The sequence below is a fragment of the Lonchura striata genome, chromosome 2 (genome assembly GCF_046129695.1).
Source record: "Lonchura striata isolate bLonStr1 chromosome 2, bLonStr1.mat, whole genome shotgun sequence".
NCBI classification, from domain to species: Eukaryota; Metazoa; Chordata; class Aves; order Passeriformes; family Estrildidae; genus Lonchura; species Lonchura striata.
In genome coordinates, this window is record NC_134604.1 from 60390624 (window position 1) to 60411123 (window position 20500).

The following is a 20500-nucleotide window of genomic DNA, read 5'->3' on the forward strand; positions in this document are numbered from 1 at the left end:
GTCCCCTTACACTTCCCTTGGGTCAGGCTCTAGCTTAGGTAGCTTAAGTATATCATGTAGCATTTTGTGCATGAATACTAATGTTTGTTAGGGGCACCAACACAATCACAGATAGATTTATAAAGGAATACGGAACTATTTCAGATACGGCAAAAGGCTTGATGGCATCCACTGTCCAGAAAAAAAAGTTGCAGTCAAAATTGTTGCTTTGCCAGAAGATTACAGATGAAACTGAAACTGAAGTTTGTGCCCGAAGTACAGGGGGAGGTGCTTGCATGTGCACACACAAACTCTGCCTTTTCTTTTCCTCCCAGCTGAGCCTCCATTGCTGAGAAGTGCCTGAGCAGCACTTTAAAGGATAATCTCTAATAATGTCAGAATTGGCAAAGCAATACACATGCCTTTGCACAGAAAGGCCAGAGACCAAGCAATAAGATTTCATAATTTCTCTTTTCAATTATAAATAGAGGTAGATATGATGCTGAATACATGTTTCAGAAAGCTTGAATATGATATTTCAGAACAGTATGGGATATCAAACAATTCCTTTTCCACCTCAGATTACATAAAAATACCAATATTCAATTTACCACATAAATGGCCTGTTTCATTTTTAAAAGCTTGATTTGTTTTTTTTAATTCATTGAGTGATTTTTTATTTTTTATCTTAACTGTTTCATCTTAGTGTTCTGTTTATGCTAGAATACACTGGAGGTCTACTGGCCTTGAAGGAATGAATGGTGCAAAGATTATCTCTCTGAACAATCCCTGTCAGGGGACTGGAGCAAAGGAGGGTCAATTGTACCAAAGAAAAGTGGAAAGGGGGACTTTAGAATTGATTGAACACACAGCTGGCAAACAAAAGACGAAGGGGAAAATCCACACTACTGCATTGATTAATTTTCTTTTTTGACTTCTTATGCACTAATACAGCAGCAACCACACCCAACACATACCATGAGATAAGGACATATTCAAATAATTTCTGATTGGGGGAAACAAGATAAATATTCCTTCTGAGCCAAGTCAAGTAAGACTTTTTTTTTTTTTTTTTCTTCCTTTCTTTTTCAAAAGGAACACACTGAAAAGCCTTTCTGGTCACACTGCATAACAATCAGGCTTTCATTAGCAATGCTCATAAAGTACCTCCAGAGATGGTGAATTCATAGCTTGCTTTGATATGGGCATCTCCCGTGTGCGTGTACCTGTGTGACACTACAGACACTGCACACTTCAGGATCCTGTCACCACAGACCCAAACCAAAACTCACATGTGCTTTCAAATTTGAACCGCCTCTTCTTTGCTATGGCAGTGATGACACACTGGAACAGGCTGGCCACAGAACTTGTGGGTGTTCCATCCCTGGAAGTGTTTAAGACCAGGCTGGATGGGGCTCTGAGTAATCTGGTCTAGTAAGTGGCATCCAGGGGGATTGGAACTGGATGATCTTTATGGTCCCTTCCAAACTAAACCATTCTATGATTCCATGATTTTCAGGACCACTTGGTTTTATGTGCAATAACACTTTGAAAATTTGTTTTATCCAGTTAAATTTTTAGAGTTGAGGGCCTTATATTAATCTTACAGAGATGTACAAGTCATATTCTATTACCTTCTGACAGGCAAAGAAAAAAATGCCCAGCCATCTCCCCCAAGAAGATGCATTTATCAATTTCCAAAAATTCATAGGTGAAATATGGGAATTGATAAGTAGATAGGTAGAAAGCAAGTTTCCATGCCAAAACTACAATTTCTACTGGGCAAAGCAAAGCAAGAAAATGCTTGTATAAATCTTCCTACAATGCTCATCACTCTGCTTCATTTACATGCATCCTGGTCTTAGCATTATTGAGATTTAGAATTAATGACCCACTGAGATTTATGGGGCCAATTACACTTCTCAGCATTACGACTTTGGGGGCCTCCACAGCCTTGAACAGACATTAAAAGGTCACTCAGAAAACACTCACTAAGTTCAACAGACGTCAGATGAGGCCCTTTGCTTAATTAAAAAAGAAAAAAGCAGTCTAAATAGGAGATGCTTTGATAAAATCCCACATTAACCAGTATTTTTGTTAAATTCACTTTTTTTTTTTTTTGAGGGAACTGCTTAAAAGCATTTGCTAGTTGAGTCTAGTTGGGGTTTTTTTCCCCATCTCTTCCAAAAACATAGAAATACAACTGGACCTAGCACTGATCATTATGAAGAAGGAAATGACAGAATAGTTAATGTATATTAATGCAAGTGTGACAGATCTGACTATTGAGTGATGCCTAGAGGGATGGCTCAGTGTTCATGGAACTGTGAGGAACTTGGCAATGTTCCCTAGGAAGCAAAAAGTCCTCATATTAATACTGCCCAGTTGCAGCAACTGAGGCAACTAAAGCCATCTTGGCTTGCAGACATTAACTGTGCACAGATTGCTCAACTTAGGCAATTCCATATGTTGTGGTGTTTCTTTTCCCCTCTTTCACAGGGGAAAAGTTGCTTTCTTCAAGCAACTCACAGTGCTGAGTGATGCAAGTCAGCAACCCGTTACCATGTGTGTTGCACAACAGAGGAAAGTTTTGAAATGAAGGAGAAGCATAGCATCTTTGTAACAAACAGACTGATAGATTAACAGATATCAAAGAAATTAAGAACTTTTCTTGACTTAAGCATTTTTAATGAAAGGAGGAAAATGAGTAAGTAAAGAGCTAGTTATGCTTCTGCCTGGCATCAATGAAGTCTTTCAAGTACGCACAATTTATAACAGAAACACCAACAACCACCTTTAACTACAGCATCACTGCCAAATGGCACCATAATTAGGCTAGAAATGCTGTTTTTTGAGTAACAAATAGTACTCGGCCTTGTTTTCTATATAGGATCATGCCATCCAAGCACACCAGCAGCATTTATTGAGAAATTCCCTGAAAGATAACAACAGATTGTAAAAGAGGTTCATGTAAATTTAGTTAAGAACAACTTCAGACATTATTTTCAATTACTGAGATAAAATCATGGTTTCTCTCTGAAAGAAGGGAAGCGGTTTTTTCCTATACACTACACAGAGTCTATGAAAGCTTTAAGAATAGTCTATTTTCACAAACAGTACCAGCTGCCTACTAATATTCCTTAACTCTGGTTTTTCCTCCCTCAAGTCATTTTTCCTATTATTTTCAACATTTTATTTGATTGATTAATAAAAAGCAGCTTTCCTGCTCTAGATAACAGGTCACAGAATTCCCTTTACATCAAATAGGTTTACCTGCTCTCAAGAATGTTAACTGATCGTTTTATTTTCTTTCACCAAATCTGCAGGACTCTGGCCAAGCACTGACTTTTTCTGCTCCAAACTCCTCAGTGATTTCAGAGAGCATGAGGATGACAGCAGGACATGTGCATAAAATTCCAGTCCTTCAAAGTTTGCACAAGGATATGCAGTTAATTAACCACAAAGTCTCTGTTAGCATGCATTAAAAAGAAGAAAAAAAAGACCTTACCAGTCAATCTTGAAGATCTGGAAAAAAAAAAAGGGACCATCTTCAGTTCCTCTAAATTAGCTATCAAACAGGTTAGCATCCTTATTTAAAAAGCTACACATATGCATCCCCATCTGATGCGAGGGAATACATCTACACTGTCTACTTTAGGCATGTAACTCTGCTATGACTGAACGCTGTAATTGCAGGGTTCTGCACTACACGTACTGGATAAGCTGCTAATTCTTGCAGTTATGCTACATGCCCAGAGTGAGTTTGTGTGCTCCCTCCACACATTTCAGCACAGCACCACCCTTCATGCTCTACACACAAATGGAGCCCCTCTGCTATTTCAGCCTTGCTGCCTCATTTCACTAGCTGCACCTCCCTGAGTAAGAAGAAATAAATCTACATATGCATTATGGCTCTTTGGGCAACAGAAGACCTCAGGAGTTCATGAGCAGAACGCACACAGAAATAAATAAAGAAATTATATTCATTTTCTTTGGCACAGAAATCTGGAGACTTATCATGGAGATTTATTAGCCCTCTTAAGATAGCTACTCAAGATACTGATGGAGTTGACAGAACAATCTTGTCACTCTCCCGTCACACCACTGGCAGATTTGTGCACAGCAGAACTGCAGCTCCAGAGCAGTCTAGCCCTTCTAATACATCCCATTCCTCTCCCAAGGTAGACTTTATTAGTCTACGGAATAAAATAATCTATAGTCCAAACAGCAGAGGGAAAACAGAAAAGCATATATGGCAGAACATTTAAGGCCTTGCTAGACTGATGAGAAAAGCTCATCTTTGTTGAGAAAGTACAGTCATCTGTATCCCTTTAAAGACAAACCCAGAGGTTTCCTCATCATAAATGCTCACAAAATGACTGGGTGATCACCTGGTGTCTCACTGTACATCAAGCTAATTTTCCAGCAAGATTTGTTCACTTAGATTGCCCAAATGAAAGTCTCACTTAAAATAAAAAAAAAAAAAACCTGTTGCAAGTAACTCCGTAATCTGCCATCCCTTCAATAGGACTGAAGTGCTCTTCACAGACATAGTACAGAATCATCTTGAATTAGCAGGGAACTATTTTTAAATACGTGAAGGATAAGATACAGAATTAGTTTCATGGGGAATGAGAACCTCCGAGATTATTTACTTTCCCTTAATTACTTCAACTCACCCCTCATTGAGCTTTCCAATAGTACTACCTATTTCACACTAAAATTTTGATACTTAAGACATGTGAGAATGTTTCTTGAACATTTAAGATTATAGACCTTAGCAATACATAACCACATTTCTCAAATTTACTTACCCACTTAAAAAATAATTAAATATACTGTATGGCACAAATTTCCCTTTCTTTAGAACAACCGCTTCAGATTAAGGATCCCTATACAAAAGCAAAGCTTTCTTTGTGCTAAAACATGAACATTCTGACAAACTGTGCAAAACTATTGCACTTAAAGAGGCATGGGTAGCCTCTTATACTGCTGATCTTTTATATAATGCAAGGAGCAAAAGAGAGATTACTAATGGAAAATTACTTTTGAGAACAAGGTGACAAGAAAGCCTACCCAACCCCTGAATTCAAGAGAGAAACTTGAGTTTCTAAGCCTTTGAATAAAAAGAAATTTAGCGTGGCCATGCAGCACTGCTGGGCTACATCCACTACCCATCTTTGCTCCATGTGACATGAGCACATTTCTATCACTTACATAGGATACAAAAAAGGAAATTTAGAGTAATCTACAATAGAAAAAAATTTATTAGAATCTTCAGGACAGAGCCTCAAAATATAAAATAGTGGGAAAAGCAAGTAAAAAGAATGAAGAGAGCAAATAAAAGGAAAGCAATAAAGAGAAAAAAATACATCTGAAATATAAAAGAAATAGAGGTTGTGGTAAAAAGACATGAGACAGACAGACATAAAGAAAAGGAGAAAGGAAGATTATAAAAATGGGAGATGACAAAAAGTGATAGAGAAAAAGGCATACACAAGAAACCACCAAAAATTTCAAGAAAACCCAAAATCAACTGCCTGAAAAAAACTCAATATAAACAACAAACCAAACAAACCCCAACAAACAACTACAGCTCTACATTCCTTCCCAAAAATTCCTCTAGAAACCAGAGCTGGAACAAAAGTAAATGAAATTAATTTCACTGGCTAATGAAGTTTCTTTTGATTTCATTTTAGAGCTCAGCCCTGTCTCCATCAAGCAGTGGGATTTTTTGCCAGAACGTCTCAGCTCCTGTGGAATTAGGCATGAGCTGAAGCAATGCCCAAATGATTTTCTACACTGAAACACCTGAGATACTGCATACCATAGCATCAGCTCTGGATTTGTAAGGATGACTAGTCTTTAGCAGGTAAGAGAATTAAGAGGTAGAAAACCCTCTTATGTACCCATCAAAGTGCTACACATTACTGCCACCATGTACATGAAAGAATGACTTCTCTCCCTAAACTGAGTTAGCAAGCAATTTATTATGCTATAAAGTACTAATAATTCTGCTGTCAAAAACTTACTTGTCACTAAAAAAAAAAAAAAAATAAAAACTATGGACTGGCAGAGAAATTAGCAAAGGAATCACCATGAAGTGGATTTTTGAAGGCTTTCTAGGAGAGATGGTAAGAAGCTTTGGGTTCCACTTCCCACCAGTGGGAATATTGCACTGTTACAAAAAAACAACTCAAAAAGTATTTATCAAATCACTTATCAGAATACAATGAATATTAACAAAAGACAGTACTAATACTCTTGAGAACTGAGTATTCCTGGGGTTTGGATCTCTTCTTCTAGGCTGGTAAGGTTGCTAGGGAATTTCACAGTTAATGATGTATTTCCATATGAATGTTTCAAGAAGGGGGAAGGGTTTGCAAAACTGAATCTTAAGCACAGAGTTTTCTGCGTGCTTCAGAGAGAAGAATCTGATGCTCTTGTAAAGCTGAAATAAGCAGCTTTCATATTTAATAACAGATTATCAAAGATTTTTAGTAGAAAAACATACACAGAAAATCCTTTATGAGGCACTGTGACAAAGAACTTGCTTCTCTTACTATGGTTAGTAACAGTGCACCAGACATGCCATTACACACATGCTAAGGTCATAGAGTAGTCTGCAAACAAGAGCAGCTTTGTTTTGCTTAAATAGATAAAAGCAACAAGTTTATTTAGTTTTAAACAGATTTTATGCCCATTTTTCATAAACCATTTAGAAAGCTTATTGCTGTGGGCTTCCCAGTGATAAATACACCGAGGCATCAGCAAGTGACAACACACGTCATACTCTTTGACATGGATAAAAGAATTCAATTCAACTTTTCTTTTTTCTATCTGGAAAGAGAAACATCTGGGAAAAATACTTTTTAGCCCTATGTCCTGAGAATGAATCTTAAATTATGCTCTGTCTGTAACTTCATCTCCTTCCTTTTCTTTGCTAACTTTGGGTGACATTGGTTAAGAGTGGCCAAAACTGACAGAGGTCCCTTCATTTTAATGAAAGTAAGTGGATGATTAAAGGACAAAAATAATAAACATCCCATGGGTAAAATGGCAGGCACTCAACCTTGCATCAGAAAGTCCATAGAGCCATCACCACTAAAGGAGAACCTGCAGAAAACGCAGTGAGGTTGTCTCCATGCTCATGCCATCACTATTTATTTGGTTATTTTCCCCATTCTTTAGTATTCAACACATCCCAACTCAAGCAACTCTTATTTATGCAAGCATTCAATAAATACAGACACACTTCCACTGGCAACTGCTGTGACAGTTGATCTTCACCCCACGGTATTATCTTAATAAACTGTCTCAGCCCCAGGGTCTTTGTTCTCACACAAATGACCTACAGTTGGTCACCCTGGATCTTATACAAAGCACGATGAGCACAGGGGTTATATGAGCTAATTGCATAGTGACTGCAAAAATAGCATGCTTTCTTCTCTTCAGCAACGTGTTCTTTCTCTGCTGAAAACAATTCAAGTTAATGACAGAACTATCTGGATAACTCTGTCATTAGTTAACATTACCACCACATGAGCTTGTCTGCATGGTATTTGACAAAGAAATGCAAGTTAAACAGCCTCCTCCAGAATGAAGACAATATTGGATTAATTATGTAACTTGCTACACATTTGGAAAATGAAGATGAATTTCCCTTTTATAACCTTATTAAAATCCTACAGAATAAGAACCAGATTGTAATCTGTTACTGAAGTATAACTCATAAATATCTTTTGAATTACTCAAAATTTAAACCACTGGGGATCTGAACCTGGTCCCATACATCTTAAAAGAACAATTGACTCATTACTCATGTAAACCTCCATGAACACAACGCACAGGAACTAATTTGTTTTCTAGGAGAGTTCAATATTCTCTGCCAAAAGAATTCATATTCTGGTACTTCTAATATACTATTTTATTTTTATTGGTCTACATGCTACTTTTAATACTAGTTATGGAGTAAACATCTGCAGAAAAGCAAAAACTAGGGTCTAATGGACCCTTAGTCTTTTCCCACATGCTTCCCAGAATTCAGACAAATTTCTTCCTGACTGAAGACAACAACTGGAAACACTGCAAGAAGTCCACAAAGCATTTACTATTTAAAACACAAACCGCAGACTACTAAACTAATTTTGTAACATAATTATTCCTCCAACGGGGCCCAAAACTGAAAGCATACAACTCAAAATACACAAAAACACAGTAGCTGAGTCGTAAGTCTCTAGAGAGTAAGACCTACCATTCTTTTAGTTTATTTTCAGGGGTGCTTTAACAACTTAGGATATGGCTACATAAGCTTCTTGAAGACAAATCATTTTCTCTCTAGCTATGCTTGCTTCATGATGTTTTTGCACCAGCCATTTCTGAATCTCAAGTTGTGTTATCATGGGATCTTGAATGACAAAGTGAATTTATGAAAATGTTTCAAGCCTAACTGTGCAACATGGAAAAAACACTCCACACTTACCTGGACAGGGAAGAAAATTTTCAAGCCTGAACCATCCATGTTCAACTGCCAGCATCTCCTACATGCAGGAGATATATATTCCACAGTTCTGACACAAACAAGGGTAACAGACTGATCATCTGGATTTCAGTTTAAGCTGGGAAACACCATGATCCTTCTGACTGTCCCACTTCCTGTTATCCCACTCATTTTAGGGCTTGGTGGGAATCAGACAAAAAAAAGCTGGAAACAACCATGCAACAGAATCAGTTGCATTCTTTTCAGGCAACACAGTTGTATTTATCAAATTCGTAAAAACCCCAACTGATACAGTCCCACAGTGTTCACACAACCCATGCTAGCATCCCTGTGCATCCTTGCCACTAGAAAAAACTTTCTAAACTTTTTATTTCTTGCAACATATTCAGCCCATTACTTTTACTCTACTCACTGTGGGCATTGTAGATAAGACTTCTTCCTGTTCTCTATCTTCACATAAAACATTCAGTCTTACAATTCACTTTTTATAGCTACAGAGACCTCCTCCAATATTTTTCTCAGATGTCAGTTATTTGCAAGTTAGATGAATAAAGTTTCCATCTGAACTGGGGCATCATGAGGCTGTAGCTGCTGGAAATCCTTCTGAAACCATCATTACCTGCCTTTCTAAGATTTCCACTTCCCTGAGAAGTCTCTGAGGAATTTTTATATTTATATAAAAGAATTATACAATGCAGTATAAAAAGGCTTTACAGAAGTAATATTCAATTTCTGTTTAAACAAAGTTGCACTATTGAGGACCACAGAGTAGAGGCAAAAGGGAAAATAAGATCTTCCTCAGATGATGTCCATGAGTAACTGAAGGAAACATAAACACTCTTTTTTTGTTTCCAGCCAACTGCTAATCATACAGACAGTTCTCTCTCACCAAGATGAACTCAGCATCAGGAGAAACCTACCTCAGAAGTTCTCAATTCAATTTGTTTCTGCCACTACTATGCTTTCTCCTCAGGCACTTACAGAATGCCTCCTTGTTGTACAGTCATCCCATGGCATCCCTTAGAGACCCAGCTGGGAGCACTACATAGGTCTGCATTTTGTCTTGCACGGATGCTTCTAGCCACTTGCTGAACACTTTTCATATTCACTAAACACCTAGCATTAACAGAAGTGCTGTTTCATTTAGGTTTGGGTTTTGAGTTTTGCATTGCTCTTTCCCTTCATTGGTTTAACAGTGAACTAGTGAATTTAAATGTCTTTGAAAGGGCAGTACATACAGGCTTACATCTCACTCTATATTGCTCATTTTGTATTAGCGTGAAAGGAGGTTTCTCACCAACTCTGAAGTCTTCATTTTCCTCGTGTTTAAAACATGAGTGGCTCTTGCTCTTTGTCCCCCTGATAACAAAATTATTCCTCTACAACAAAATTATATTGAAGTGCCACTGAAACATAGAACTGTGACTTCAGTGGTCATCACAGCTGTACTTCAATGATGCAAAGGTTATATCAAGCTTGAAGCTACCAAGGTTGAAGTTGCAGTTCAATGATGCAAGAGATCTCACCTTCAGGATTGTCAAATTCAACCTTCTGCTTGCAATTCAATATTCAGTTTCATCAAGTAGCCTGTCTGACAATGCAAAATCAAAATAACCTTATTTTCTTCATCATTTCAAGATGATTACTAGTCCTTTCTGCCTAGCTACTCATGCAGCATTTATACTTGAGGTATAGAAGAATTGTTTGATTACGGTGAGTTGACTGTCTCACTTCAAACTATTCCTTTGATTCTTGGGTAAGGTGAGCCTGAAAATTATTACTTTGATAGTTTCTGTTTTATTTGTAGTATATAACACCAAACAGAATCAACTTTGTTAATGTGGAAAAGGTAGACACAGGTGTCAGACCAGCAAGCCAGCCTTATACAGATTTGCCCATCAGATGTGCTGCCTACTTTCAGTTTTGAACAAATGAAGCCTGGTCTGACTGCACAGGTCTCCTTCTCTCACCTTTCCATGAAGAGTGGATTATATTAAGCAGCCACTCAGTTCTTTCATTATCAGCAAGGCTGATAATGAAGCAAGGCTTCTTTTTCCTTTTCCTCAGAGACTTCATGTAGTTATATAATCTCCCTTAATATTTTCCAAGAAACTGAAAAAAATTCCAATTTTCCAGCCTCCTTTACTTAAAAAAATGTTAATAGTTTCCTTCATAGGATGAATTTACAGCTCCCTTCTCTTTTGTAAAGAAAACAATATAAACTACATATTACATCTGTTCTGTAAGATGATACAGAAGTTAAGCAAGCATATCACGAAAAATAAAACTGAACAACCCAACTAATAACAAACATACCATACCTGGTTTCACAAGCTTTTAAGTCATAGTGTTAAGCTTACAGAATTGGCAAGAAACTGGGTTGCTAAGTAGATTGGCAACAGCACATTGAGGCTCTTGCTCAAGCTTCACCCAGGTGAAGCTTCCTCTAGGAACTGAAATGGCATGTTCCCTCACAGGCTGTCAATGAAACAAATGGTAATGGCTCTCTGGTTCATATGAAATGGGAGATTACACTGCAGAAAATGATTCATCAGCACAAATGGTATTTCCTCTTACTCTGAAGATATGAATAAATTTGAACCAAAAAAATGGCCAAGGGTGCCTTCATTTGCTAAAATGAAATTAACCAGCAAGATGCTCGTTTTAGGCAAACTAAGGGAAAGACAATATATAGAAGATTCTAAATCAAAAGTACTTTCCAGGATCTTAAAATCATCAGCTTTCTTAGGGAACAGCCTGTCACCAGTACTTATGCTCTGCCCGAAGACAGTAGAAGCCAGAAGGGTGTGCACATGGGAGGCATGAGGATGCATGAACAGACCACCCATTTACAGCTAGTTAACCCACAGACTGCTTGCTCCATATCTGGCAGCAGAGGACCACAGCCACACTCTGATGTGTCTATAGCCATACCCCACCCTGTGCTGTGATCTCAGCAGATTTCACTGCTAAGCAAAGGTCCCAGCTCTGAGAGAAACCCTAAATTAAGCAGATCGCTTATTCAGAAAATGCATGAGTTATGCCAATATCTATCAGAAGTCATCAGAAGATATTAATCCATGGACCTCTAACACCAAAATACCTCCACCGCTGAGAAGGAGAGGGAATGCTTCACTTGGTAGAAAATAGCAAGCTCTTATTCTATATACAGAGCAGCAACTGAATTAGGATATAACACAATTTCACAGAATGTCAGACCAGCAAAATATTAGGAAGCAATCTGCTGTTTTCAGATGAAACAAACTTATTTGTCATTGCTGAAATACTTCTTATAAGGGCAGAAGAACCAATGCTCATTCTAAGAACATGCTCTCATTCTGGTTATTGGAAACCACGTCCCTAAATTCACCCCACGCCTTTATCAGCTCCTTCTATTTCATTTCTTCTTTGCTTCCTTGACAAAATGCTTCCTAAAAGGAATGAATAAATCTAAACAGAATTGTTAAAAATACTATTAAATCCTCACTGTATTCTACCCCAGGCAGAACTGTTATATCCTGAAGCATTTTTACACTGTATGTAGTGCACTGGGGTCTCTTTAAAGCTTACACAGAGACAACCTGCTATACCAGAATAGTTGTGTATTATCCATTCTGGACATGGAGAAAATGCTCCTCCACAAGTATTGTTAAGTTCCAGCATACCAAACCCCACATCCTAAATGGCAACACTACATTAAAGGTACCTGTATAAAAGCACTTTAAAGTCTCATTTAACTTAACTCTGAAAATAAACATCTAGTAACAGGAACAAGTTGTAATTAAGATCACTGTTGACCTAGCTTCTTCCTTCAAAGGGGAGATAATAATCTTAGATTTACACAGTACCTTTCAGTCTAAACTATCCCATCCAACAAGCCTGATCTTAGACACATTACACAGAAATGTTATTAACATACAAAAATGAATTATTTGTGTCCCCAAAAAACTGTCCCTCTAGCAGAAGCAATGCATTGGCAATCAACTTCAGTCTTAATCTTTACGTTCTGCCTAAAAAACAAAACTTCCTTCAATTTCATTCCTTCAAAATGAACCTCTTCTCAGATCTCTATCACCAGTCTACCAACCAACTCCCAGAGACAAGCACCAGCAAGGACTGAACCTGACTTACCTCTCAGAGGAATTCTATATAAGCAAAGACACCTGGAGTGTATTGGGAGTGTACTGGCATTTAATAGACAGACCAATTTTTTTCCACATTATACTGCACACACATGACCAAAACCTGTCTTTCACTACTTCAAAACACTCCTTTCTTGCACTGTCAAGTACTTAAACCAAAGGTCAGTCTCACCAACCAGCTCAGCCAGATCAGCCTTCCCCTGTATGTGATACTGCTGCAGGATTACTGTTTTAATCATTAACATGCTAAGAAGGGTTATTCTGAATCACTTGTTTTTACCTTATGGTTACCAAAATAGGCCTTGTTTAAACAGTTGGCTGTCAGGTATCCATAAAGCACAGCAGAGGGAAATCCACCTCCTCCTCTGCAATTGGCATGGCTGTTGGAAAACATTCCCTGATCATATCAGTCTGCAGAACTTTTTTTTTTCCTGAATCCTTGCTTCGAGTAACATGATTTGCAACAAACCAGTGCATTAAACTTCCTTCCAGGAAAAACTATCATTCCACAAGAAAGCTGTCATTATACCTTGATCCTGCACATTCCCTTGCTAAGTCTTCTCCCAGTTTACATGGATGATGGAGACATTAAAAGCAATTCATCCTCAGAAAAATCATCTCTACGTCTCACCCCCTTCCTCAGTCTCTTCCAGAAAACTCACCACTGGTGGCAGTGGTTATCAGGACTTGCACTGCACACTGGCTAGCCAGATCACAGCAGACAGCTGTGCTGAGATCAGGGCATCGTGATGGGGGGATAGGAAGGAAGGAACAGTAGCTGCTATCCATATTGCACCTGATGGCAGTAAGTGTCCTCAAATCATTAAAAAAATGCTGCAGAAACTGTCAAGAAAGAGGAAGCTGTCACCCCTGTGCCTTCTCTACCACCTGAAATGCTCCGAAAGGAAAAACAAACCAATTAAAAACTCCATAGCCATTTACTAAAAAAAATCTAGTGTAGCTAATCCTTGTACATCCTGGTTCAACATGATGACCCTGTTCTGAATCCTGCATTATAAAAGCACAAAACCCAACAGTCTCAGCACTGGAAACCAAGGCAAGGTTGGCTAGTCTGGGATCTGACCTCCTGTAACTTTCAGATAAAACTAGAACAGAACAGAAGCATGAAAAGGTGCTGGTTGATCTTGTATTTCACCTCCCAGAAAATGCAGGACTGCCTTCTCCAGTACACCTGCCAACAATTTGCTTACTCTAATTTTAAACATCTGAAGAGTCGTGGGGGGCTCGCACTACACCCAGATTAATATAGGCTACAATACATTTTTCTATTACCGAGTTTTGGCCGAGAATTGATCTTAAAATTTATTTTCTTCAATTTCTCCATTTAGTCATAGGTATTATCTCACACAAGGCAGAGAAAAAAAAATCTAACTGCTTTGACTAAAATAGATTTCAAACACAGATACATAGTTAACCCATCTTCCCATATTCAGTCTCACACTAGAGATGTCTATTTTTGACTATTTCCCTTCAAGCTAGTTCCTCCAGACCCATGAGTATTTTGTTGGTCTTCTTTGAGCCTCCATCAAATTCTCAATACCTTTCTGTTAAGATGATATTCAGTTTTTACGGTTCACAACAGATTCTTATAAAAAGGAAATCCCACCTCTTTGTTCACCAAAATGGTACCTTTTCCTTGACAGCTTGAGCACAAACCATATCCTTTTCTGTAATTAAATCCCATTCCAGACTCATTTATTAATTCTCAATCCCAGCATCACTGTCACCCACCAGTAAGTTCCTGATTTGATACCCCTTGCCCCAAGAACTTGCCTTTTCCCCCTGCTTGTTCCCTTCACTCTACTATCCTGGAGGAATTGTCCTGAAGTTCTGTTTACTACAAAGCAAAGACATTTGTTTCAAAGACACTAGTTTTGCCCTACTCAACAAAGCATTTAATTGCATGTCTAACTTTCACCACTTTCTTAAATCCATTTGATTTCAGCAAGTAGAGATGAGCTTAAGCACACACTAAAAAAAAAAAGTTGAGTGTGCAAATCAACTCTGCTGAACCAAATCCTCAGCTTCTGTGATCACTTGGATGGTCTGTTTTCTGTATTTAGCAAGAATTGACAGCTCTATGATTAAAGGTAACAGGATTTCAAAAACAAAGCCTCAAGAGAATCCAAAAACTGCAGCATGCTTTTGTCCCTTTCTTAAAAGAACAGGAAATAAATACCTAAGTATTTATCCCTTAGTACAGTAATCATGAAGCCTATACATTTAAACATAGATTAAGTAATTATATTCTCATTACTTCAGTACCCAATTTGAAAAATAACAAAAAAAGAAAGCCTTGTGAAAAATTTGGAAAGGCTCATGTATCTCAGCAACATATGCAGCACATTCCCTGATAGCTCATTAGCAATGACCATCATTGTGCCGTTAAGAGAGAGAAGAAAACTGTCAATTTCTTAATTCCTGTCTCCTAAACACTTTTAAATGGAATGGACATAACTCACTGTTCTGTTTAAGATGATCTTTAGTGGAGAGAAGGGAGAAGAAGGTCTTTGGTTTGGGCCATGGGTTGGCTCCATCAGCAGCCAACCCATATTACAGCAGATGAAAACTTTATATACACCACCACTAACAAATGCAGTTGGTGTAAAAGGAGTTTAGTGGAGAGTATTTAAAATCACTTCCAAATGACTTCCATCATTTATACACAGGATACTTCATGACCTGTCTCTCTCCCTTGTTCTTTGTTTGTACTTTTTGTTTTCTTTGCCTTCTCTTATTCTGCTGCCTGGCAAAAACATGCAGAGGTGAAGTAGGGACTGTAATTAGGCAGCCATATCAAGCTTCATCTGTGGACTATCTAATTGTAAGATTCAAGTTTTGGGAGTAGTACCATCTGAGAAAGAAATGGAGAAGAAAAATTGGAAAATTACTACTTCCTCTCAATCCACAAAGCCTTCCAAAATTCAATTAGCATGTTCTAAACCAAACCATCCACACCTGTTATGGCACTAAAATGTGTGATTTCAAATATAGACAAGAAAGTAGCTGCCCATAGATATTTATCAGAATTATAATACTCTCTGACCATTCCACTTCAACCCTTTTTATTCAAGTGGCATCTGCTGTAACCCTTTTGTACCTCAGTACTTGAGATGAACCATGAAAATACCTATGGGCAATATAAATAAATTGTCTGTGACTGTACATGGGATCTCTAAAATAATGCTGTGAACCCCCCTGTTCAGATAATATCTTTCACATGCCCAGTGTGAATACTGTTGTTTAATAATGCATACTTGACTAAGTTTGCTATCTTTCCTACAGCAAATTTTTCTTGTGATTTTACAGTTTCCCAGACTGGAATAATATTTTCACTTTCAGAGAATCACTGATGCAACCAATAAGAAAACCACCTCTGTTTCAATTTACTGTGTGATGTCTGTAAATACTGCTGGATAGTGAAGACTTGTAGGTAAAACTCAGCAAACATCTCTTTGCCATTTTCTCCTATAAAAGAGAGACAAAAACATAGAAATTTCTCTACTGCCTTGTACATACAACTACACACCCATGCCTGCTCAGCTCCTTTTCCTACTGCAGCTCAGCATCTCCAGCAGCTTCCAGAGCACGAACACCTGCACCCGTCCCAGGTCAGATATCCAGATCTCCAGCTTGCACTAATGGATTTTTTCAGATAGATGGCAGTGCACAAAGTGCATCCCAGATTGATTCAGGGTCGAGATGCCATTTCAGTGCTCAGGCACTTTAACTAAGGGAATTACTGCATTATCAAAATCACTTTTAGAAAGATGATGGCTTAGAACCCAATCCTGCTGCACGGTGATAGCACTGATTCCTTGGAAGGGATGAACTGGGTGCCAAGAACGTAAACATGGCAATGAGGCACTTAGAATTTTACTTTCTATTCCTAGGAGCCACAAAAGATTTTTCTTTCAATACATTCTAATAAACATAGTTTTAAAACACAAAGCTAAAGGATGACTAACAACACAAAATCCAGAAAGATACTGGATGTTGGATACAAGAGATGATATATCTGAATTTCAAGGGTCCATAATAGCACAGATTTAGAAACAATCCTGCAATAAGAACACACAACACCAAATCATTCTTAATGGCAAAAACTCTACTTGATTTTGTACCCTCTTCATTCTAACAGACATTATTTTTAAGAGACCAGAGTGAAATTTTAACCATTTAACTGCATTTACTCCAGCAAATATTTCTCACAAAAGGAAAATATTAACTAAGCTGTTGTAACAAACAGGAGTTAATCTCCCAGCACAATTAGTACTTCAGTATCTACTACTTCAAGATTTCAACATATAGCTATCATGATGTGGAAGCATCCACCACGGTTTTGTTTTCTGTTTGCAGTAGGGGGTTGCTAGGAAACAAAATACTATTGTCTGATTTCATGATCTATTGCCTGGTTTGCCTGGCAATAAAGTCTTCTAAATCTATTACCGGATTATTTTGTATTTTACAGCAAGATTAAGACTAACATTAAAACACATGCAAACAGAGAAAAGCAGCAAAAAATGCCTCAAAATTCAGGGGAAAGTATGTATATATTCCAGGCTGAGGAAGACAAACTATACTGAGGAAAAATGAACACAAGCAATCTGGTGATATTTATATATGCACACACTCACACGTGTATCAGTGTTCCTTGACTGTATCTATAGTTTTGCTGACTTGTCAAAGACTCTCTCACTTCCAAGGATACAAAGCGTTCTCTTACTACTGGAGAGATACTGTACACTGTAAGTTCTGTAAATACCACATGCTGCAGAATGCCTGGTGCGGGCAAGAACACATGCCACCGTAATTTCTGTTCCTGGAATTCATATCTAGGTTGTTTCAGTGTTTTAATTTCTTCACACAATCTTTTTTTTTTTTTTCCTTGTACATTTGGACAGATAGAAGAGCCAGAGACAATTCCCCACTCTCCCCCTCCCTCTTCAGCTGTAACATAAATAAATAAATTGTCAAATAGAGAAATAAATAAAAGCACCAGGAAAAGCGATCTAAAATTGAAAGCCACAATAGCAAATTTCAGTTATTTTTGACCGTGGCAAGTCTTTGCAAAATGAGCAAATAAAAGATTATGAGAACTAGGAAAATGTGGGTGCCTACCAATTCATTCCCACAAGAGACCTCAAGTGCAAAAACAATCAGACTTAAAAGCTGAGAGACAGATGAAGAGAGTTCAGCACAAAGTCATAGAGAAGGTTTAAAATAAAACCTGCAGAGTAGTTATTATTCGTTTATGCATATCTACAATTTCACACCATGCACAACATGCACTATTTCAAAGTCCTTTCAACTCACTTATTAATGCCTATGCATTTTATCACTCCATTTAAATTTGAGAAAAAAATTAAATTAGGTTCATTGTAAAAAAAACATCAAAGCTTTTGAGACATTACAGTAGAGCTCCCAGTGATAAGAAAAAAAAAAAAAAAGAAGTAACAACACACAACATAGAAAATACACAGCTCATTGGAAGGACCTGAAAGCTTCTTGCCTCTCCTGCTCAGAGATGGATTTATTCAATCTCTAGTTTCTGACAGTTTCCTATCAGAAACTAGGAGCCTCCACCAAACCACATTTAGAATTAAAGGACAAAAGAGTAAAATGCAAACGAGCTTTTTCTACCCCAAACAACAGCAAGCTACTTCTAGCAATTAGATGAAAGAGGAGGAAGATGGACATGACCCACAGCCAATCCCTCTCCTCACCAGGGTCGAATACGGCTGCTCTCAGCTGCTAACCCGCTAACAGTAACACTGCTAGTTACAAAACGGAGCACAGGTCTCGGTGACGCCGGGATCCTGTCACCTATAGCTTCACTGAAACCTGTTCTAAAACACTCTCTCAAGGAACGAGGAGAAACAGGAGAGGGATGGGACAGTCTCCTCCCGAGCTGCCACCAAAAACTGTTTTGCCAACTGCAGGGGGGCTGTCGGCAACATCGCAGCCGCAGCCACACAGCTCTTAGAGGGAAGGGGGGCAGCGGGAGGGACCCGAGCTCCGGCCGCCCTGGGTGCGCTGCCCGGCCGCCCACGCGTGTGCCCCGGGGGAGGCTGCCCAGCGAGGCGGGGGCAGCGCCGGGCGCGGGAGCCGGTTCTACCCGCGCTGCAGCAGCGACTGCAATTAAAAAAAAAAAAAAAAAAAAAAAAAAAAAAAAAAAAAAAAAAAAGAGAAAGAAAAAATAAATAAATAAATAAATAGCCCGCTAGCGGGAATGGGAAAATAAAAAGCCCAGCCTAAACAGGCAGACCCCAAACAACAACAAACACCGGGCGCCCAGGAGAGCAAACTTTCTGACTCACCGGGAAGAGCCGGTACCCGGGGGGCGGCGGGCAGCGGCGGGGGCGGCGCGGGGCCCCGCGGGAGCGCAGCCGGAGCAGGAGCCGGGCGAGGCGAACGCCGCCGGCGGGGCTGGGGCAGCGCGTCTCGCCCTGCTCCCGTCGCCCTCCCCTCCCTCCGTCCCCGTCCCTCCGCAGCGCCGGGAGCCGCCCGGGGCGGGCTGCCGCCGCGGGACCGCCGTACCTACCTACCGCTGCCGGCGCGGGGCCGCGGAGCAGCGGGAGCCGCCGCCGCCGCCCCCCTTCGGCGGCTGCCGGGCCCGGCGGCGCTGCAGCAGGCGGAGGACGCCCCGCGGCGGCGGGGAGCGCGGGGCCGGCGTGCGGAGAGGCGGCGGCTGCCGAGGCACGGGCAGCGCGGTGCTTCTGCTTGTCCGGCTGTGTGAGCGAGCGTGTGTATGTGTGCGTGTGTATGTGTGTGTGTGCCGGGGAGGGATGCTGCAAGGGACCGAGGGAAAATTCTCCCCTCCTAGCAAAGCCGCCGACAAATGGCAAGGCAGGTGTGCAGGGGAGGCAAGGCTCCCAAAGGAGGAGGAGGAAGAGGAGGAGGAGGAAAGGGGAGAGGGGCGGGGAGCGCACAGCCGTCACGGCGTCCCGAGGACAGCGGCCCCGCCGGGGAGGTGCCGGGCGCGGCCCCCGGGGCGGGCGCTGGCGCCGCACGGTGCGGGGTGAAGCCCCGCCGCGGCCGCGGGCAGCGCGTCCCGCTCCGCCGGAGGGGCGGGAAGCGGCGGTGGGGAGCGGGCCCAGCGGAGCCGTGGGGCCGGGGGCGGGAGCGGTACGAGCTGCAGCCACCCTGAGCTGAGCATCCTGCCCCAAGTTTTCCCCGAGGCCTCTCCCACCTCAAACGCTCCTTGTGCTACGCACAGCAGCCTGTGCAGCTTAATAAACTGCGCCCCATCCGACGGGATCGGTGCTTTCTTTGGGAATCTTCCCGTGAGGAGTAGTTGCATGTCTCATCTACGAGGCTTCCACCTACCCTTTAGCTGTCGCTTTGAACCAGCACCTTTTAGGGAACTAGAGGGTCTGGGTTTTTTTGCTTATTCATCTCCCGTGCAGGAGACAACCAAGTGTGGCAAGAGCACCTAAATGCACCTTTTCATCCAGGAAGCTATGGGGCAGGTGGCCAAGGACTGCTCTTCCCAGGACAAGGTGCTGGGCCCAGGGGTGCTAGCAGCAACAAGTGCTTCCCCAGAGCCCAGCGCTGCTCCCAGAGAGACTCCTGAACGCTTCGTCTGAGCAGAGAGTTAAGGAAGGCTTTTGCATCTGCACCTCTGCTCCCAAGGACAGTGCCAGCTAATCTGAACTCTGCCTGCTATTTGAAAAACCTGCTTCTTTCCTGGCCTGAATTACCATGCAGGTCTGCTGTAAGCAGTCCTTTCCTCTGTAGAGATGGTTTTGATGTTGGGGTAGAGAAAGCCTTTGAATGCTCATTTACAATGTGTTTCTGCACAATTCTAGGTGGCGATTAATTGGCAAGTGAAAAGTGGCTGTGGCTGAAAGGTGGA

At 40.5% G+C, this 20500-nt stretch overlaps 1 protein-coding gene across 6 annotated transcripts in view; it reads right to left on the reverse strand.

Annotated features, from left to right (window-relative positions):
- The window catches only part of ENOX1 (ecto-NOX disulfide-thiol exchanger 1), a 364143-nt gene extending 344882 nt beyond the window's left edge, over positions 1-19261 (reverse strand). For 3 of the 6 annotated variants that reach the window (XM_077781387.1, XM_077781383.1, XM_077781384.1), the window contains exon 1: positions 19187-19261. The gene's annotated coding sequence lies outside the window, so the exon portion shown is untranslated. Of the gene's footprint in view, positions 1-18962; positions 19009-19186 lie in introns of those variants that run through there. The other 3 variants (XM_077781385.1, XM_077781386.1, XM_021530835.2) reach the window with 3 other exon arrangements.
- Positions 19262-20500: the final 1239 nt, after the last annotated feature.